Source organism: Hippopotamus amphibius, chromosome 3, assembly GCF_030028045.1.
Source record: "Hippopotamus amphibius kiboko isolate mHipAmp2 chromosome 3, mHipAmp2.hap2, whole genome shotgun sequence".
Lineage (NCBI taxonomy): Eukaryota > Metazoa > Chordata > Mammalia > Artiodactyla > Hippopotamidae > Hippopotamus > Hippopotamus amphibius.
The window spans coordinates 137946156-137952155 of NC_080188.1; positions in this window are offsets into that span (position 1 = coordinate 137946156).

The window sequence follows — 6000 nt, forward strand, 5'->3', positions numbered from 1 at the left end:
AGTTATCATTGAATGCATAAATGCATTTCTGCATCTATTCAGAGGATTTTATGGTTTTTCTCCTTTATTTTTATGGTGTGGTAAATTACACTGATAGATTTTCATCTGATGTTGAATCACTCTTGTATTTCTGGGATAAATCCTCCTTGATTGTGATGCATTTTTAAAATATGCTGCTGTATTTGATAATACTTTGTTTAGGATTTTTGCATCTTTGGTCATAAGAAACATTAATCTAAAACTTCTGAGTACTGACTTTGTGTATAAACATTGCATCAGGACATAAGTTGGGAGTCTTCTCACTTTTTCTGTTGTCTGAAACAATGTTTAAAAAGGTGAGGGAGGCTTCTCTGTTCTTTGAAAGTTTGAGAAAATTCCTCCTAAAACTATCTGAGCCTACTCTGGTGGAGAAGGGGACAGGTGTTTTAAATTTCACATTTAATTCCATGGTTACTGGGGATTTTTCCATGGTTATTTTTTCTTGAGCTATTTTTAAGTGATGTGTTTTTCTGTATACTCTTCCAAAGCAACTCAGCATTGAACCTGCTTCTCTTGCTGGGGTCAGGGTGGGCTCCTGTAAGTGGATGGGTACCCCCATGATTAACACCACCACCCTTCTTTGCATAACTGTAGGCACAAGGTACATTGTTACTATTTTCCTGACACGTTAAAGAATGGCCTAATTTGCAGCGACTTTATTCCAAAGAAGACTCAGGAAGGTCACCTGATGAAGGAAAGGCTGGATTCCTAATATTGTGTCCCAGCTTTTCCACCACTTCTTGATAAAGAGGCAATATAGATTCTTGGATCTGCAAATCCAGTTTGGGTGCCGGTCTCCTCTGGGCAGAGCTAGCTTCCACCTGGGAAGTCTACGTTCAGCCCCACCACAGTGCACCCTGCAAAGGCCGCTCTAGAGCAGCCCCAAATAATTTCGGTGCCTGAAAAGTGGATCCCCCATCCCGGGGCTGGTCGCGGCCCTGCCTCTCCCCGAGGAGGCCTAGCAGTAGTGCGGCGCGGGCCCAAGGACAGAAAGCGACATCGAGCGGGTTTCAGAAGCCCAGAGCGATGTACCGCCTCTCGCGCGGGCAAGCACACCTGCTCTTTCGGTCCTGGCAGCCTTGGCCTGTGTTGACCAAGATGCATCCTGGGCTCCCCCAAGTTCAAGAACCCACCGGCGCAGGCGGCCCTTGTACAGCGGGAAGGACCTTCCGTGCTGTCGCCCACTCCTGAGGGCGGCTGGAGAGAGTCGGGGTTCCGGCGCCGAGCGCACAGCCCTGGGATTTCAAATCCCGCCTCCGGCAGGAAACAAATGTGGGTGGGGCGATTCGGTGGCTTTGGGTGGAGGAGCCTTTCCGCGGGGCAGGTCGGTGTCGGCACAGCAGCACAGCAACTGTCTCTGAGAAACACAGAGAAGATTTCAGAGCTGGTCCCTGCCGCGACCCAGCTGTCCCCGCATCAGTGCAGCCCGGCTTCCCGAGAGGAAGAAGAAACATCCCTGGGTGCACTACACCACCTGGCCAGGCAGATGTCTGCTTCGCCGCCACCAGGGGGTGATGCGCCCTCATCCTTCTTCCAGGATGCTGCAGCTGACAGCAAGGACAGTGGGTCTCAGGCATCCCACCCAGAGTCTCAGCTTGGGGTGCTACGGTTGGCCACCGGCGGGGCTCAGGTGGTCACCTAACCCATGCGCTTTCCTCCTACAGATTAGGAAGAGGCCCTGGGAAGTCCTGGCCTTCAGACTCATACACCTTGGTGGTCCAAAGGTGGGAGTTCTCAGGCTCTCCAAGAATGTTGGAGATCAATGCCCTCTGGTGTGTTCAGGCTTAACTGGTGGACAGTGACTGTGGCATTAGGCCACCATAAGGTTCATGGCAGCGATGGGCTCAAAATCACTGCCAGATTCCGGACAAGGAAGAAATTGTTTGAATTGCCACATTTGGGAACAATCTGAGAGATGAGGACCAAAGGGGACTTACAGCAGTGGTGAAGGCAGGGGCATACCAGGCCCGCAGAGGTTACCCAACCCTGAGAGCTTGAGCCCAGAGGAACAGAGAGAGAAGAAAGTCCATTGTGAGATGGCTTTCTCATCAGGTCCTAGTCAATAATGATAGCTGTCCTTGATTGACTGCCTACTAGGCACCAGTTGAAGCTACTACATGACCTCCTTTAGTCCAAACCATAACCCAGTGAGGCTTGAACTGCTGCTGTCCCCATGCCATGGATGAGGAAACTGAGGCTCAGGAAAGAGGTTGCCCTAGGTTACGCAATAAGTGGCAGTGTTAAGATTGAAACCCAGGTCTGACTGACACCAAATCCGTGTGTTCTCCCCTTTGCCATAATAACCATACAAATCAAAGTTAACTCCACTGAGCATTTAATATCTGCCAAACAGTGTGTGAAATGTTTTTGTAATGCCTTACTTAATCCTTACAGCAACCCCATTATTATCACAGTACCTTTTACAGGTCTCCCTTGCTTTTTGAAATTTTGCTTTATACTACCTGGCTTTTATGGAAGACCTGCATTAGTACCTGTTTTCACTAACTGAAAGAAATTAGAAGAGGAATTTCGCCTTTACCCTAAAAGCAACAATCAAGTTCAGCAGGAGCCCTTGTAGAGGCAGCGCACTCCCCAATCAGGGAGAGTAGCACCACCAAACTCCTTCCCTGGGAACTACACTCAGCATCTCAGCATCAAGCCTCCAAGCTTTGAACTGTGTCTATGAGCATCTGTGCTTTATCTCAACTTGTTTTATGCATCCGTTAGCAAGATGTGTCCTAAGGTAGTTGCTTTTCCCCTTTACACCATTTTGGCTTACAAGAAGTTTCAAAGGAATGCTCTGCTTTCAGATAGTGGGGGAAACTTGTGTTTATATAGTACCTCATTATTAGTGTAGTACTGTAGTTAATCCTCACCACCACCCCATGAAGTAGGTACTGTTATTATCACTGTCATTTTACAGGGAGGTAAACTAAGTCATAGAGGGCTAAGAAACTTGCCCACAGTTACACAGCTAATAACTGGTAAAGTTGGATTTGAGCCCAGGCAGTCCCACTCCAGAGCTCATCACTAGCTGCCATGTATTTTACTGCTTACACTGTTATAGGTGCTCCATCCCACCCTTTCTCAAGAATTTCATCTGAGACAAGCTGAGAAATAACTTGAAATAGTGTGAATACTCCTTGATGCCCTCCAGCCAGTGTGGCTGATGCCATCCCTTCAACCATCTGTGTTATCTGTTATACTACGACTCCAATACAGCCTCACGATTCCCAGGCACTGTCGGGGTAGAGCTCAAGCAGGCCCTATATCCACATTATGAGAGACCCTCTACAGAATATGCTGGCCCCTCATCAGGTGCATACCAGCTAGGTTAAGAGATTTAGGCAGAATAATCTTTTTCTTTCTTTCTTTTCTTTTCTTTTTTGCACAAATGTCTGATGCCTGGGTTTATTGCCTCCCCCAGTTATCAAGTGTATTGAAGCATCCAAGCCTAGAAAATAATATCTGAATGGTTGACCCAAGTTCACGAAGGTGAGGCAGGTCCCACCCAGGCTTCTTCCATTTGGAAGCAAGACCACTGCCATTTTGATGTGTTGTTTGAAATGGATTTTGCGGGATTGTATCTGTATGATAGAGCCTGTTCCAGTTGGCTTTACTCTTACCGTTTCCCAGTAGGGTTCTTAAGGCTTAGGACTTGGAAAAAAGAACAAAAAAGAAAAAAGAGATTTAAAAAAAAAACACCAGAAGTGTACCTTTTGCTACTTCTTTATCATTATGCTCTGTTGGGAACCTATGACCTTAAATTTGTGTGTGAAGAGGGTTATGACCTTTATGACCTGTGTCAACCAGATTCATGAAATTTGGCTGCTTCCATGGCCTGAGGAATGCCTGTCTAATACCAAATGGACAGTAACTGGAGGTCATGTTTTTTACTCCCTATGATGGACTGCCAAGCCACCTCACATCTGACAGTACCTAGTGTATTGCTGGGAGGCTGGGATGGCATGTTTCTGTCGAACGCCAATAGCAAGTGCCTCAGCCTTTTCTGCTGTGTGCCAGTGGAAAGAGGACACTGTCCGAGTTTGTTCGAATGCCCAGCAGAGCCAGCGCCGGATCAGAGGATAATGTTAATAAGCATTGACCAAGCACTTAATATTGCACACCAATTATTCTAATGTCTTGTCTATTCCATTGGTTTCCAGTGGTATCCTAGGGGATACCTAGGGATCAGTCAGACCAGGACAATGGAATCAGTTCCAGCTGGTAGCTATGGGGATTCCAGGGAAGCCTATGAAAGACATGAGGGGTGTCTACTCTCCATTTCTGGAAACAGATAGAAACAAAGAGTACTGCACTTTGCTCTAACAGAGAATGATTTCTGTTTAATTCGCCCCATTATAACTTTGATAAGAGCCGTTTCTCAACTTTGGTGTTAGAATCACCTGGGAAAATTTAAAACAACTCCATGCCCAGGCACACTCCAGATTGATTAAATCAGAATGTCTGGGGAATGGAACCCAGGTGCCAGTATTTTTCAAAGCCGTGGGTGATTCCAGTGTGCAGCCATTCTTTGTAGTTTTTCCCCTGAATCTTAATAATTGATTCACAGTGCAGGGCACCAACAGCGCCAGCCAGGGTAGAGGCCTGTGAGTTGGGAACCCCAAACATGCCTGGTGAACCTGAATGTTGACCTGACAGAAGTAAAGGTGGCAAGTTCCAAAATATTTGTTAAGCTCACGTCAGAAATGGATTTTATAGGATCACTTTATAAAAAGAAATAGGGACATGCTGAGGGCATTCCAGAAGGGAGGCAAACTGGCCTCTGTCACATGGAGGAGGTTGAACCTGGGCTTTGGCCCCAAAAGCCAAGACTCATCTGATAACCAGGTTTAAATTTCCCTCTGGCTATCCTAGAGCTTTAAGAAAATTCACACCCACCAAAGCAGCTCCCATCCTGCCCCACCTGCTGCGCTGCCTCAGCCAGCACAGGTGCCCCTCCAAAGAGGCTCCTTCTCCAGGGGACCAGACCTGCCCACCAGTGCACCCACAGAAATCACAGCCCAGCCACAACAAGAGGGCACATGAAGCCCACACAGGGATACCCCTGGAGCACCTGACTCTGATGACTGGGAGGTTGTGCCACTGAGCACCACAGGACACCTTCTACACAGGACCACTTTTTCAAGATCAGGAGATGTAGCTAACATACGTTATAAACAGAAACAAACACAGGGAGTTAGGCAAAATGGGGAGACAGAGGAATATTTTCCAAAAGAGAGAGCAAGACAAAACCTCAGGAAAAAAAAAAAAAAGAACTACATGAAACAGAAAAGCAATTTACCAGATAAGGAGTTGAAAATCATAGTCATAAAGATGCTCACTGAACTTGGGAGAAGAACAGATGAACTCAGTGAGAACTGCAAAAAGGAGATAGAAAATAGTAAAAAGAACCAGTTAGAACTGAAGAATACAATAACTGAAATGAAAAATATGCTAGAGAACATGCACATTAGAAGATGCAGAAGAATGGATAGGTAATCTGGAAGACTGGGCAGTGGAAATCACCCAGTGAGAACCACACAAAGAGAAAAGAATTTTTAAAAAATGATAGCTTGAGGGACCTCTAGGACAACATCAAGCATACTAACATGCACATTGTGGGGTCCCAGAAGAAGAAGAGAGGGAAACAGACAGAAAACCTAGTTGAAGAAGTTAGGGCTGAAAACTTCCCTAACGTGGTGAAGGAAACAGATATCCAGGTCCAGGAAGCACAGAATCCTAAACAAGCTGAACCCAAAGAGACCCACCCCAAGACACATTATAATAAAAATATCAGAAGTTAAAGAATCTTAAAAGCAGTACGAGGGATTTCCTTGGCAGCCTAATGGTTAGGATTCCCAGCTTTCACTGCTGTGGCCCAGGTTCAATCCACAGTCCAGGAACTGAGATCTTGAAAGCCTCACAGCGCAATCAAAAATAAATGAATAAGTAAGTAAA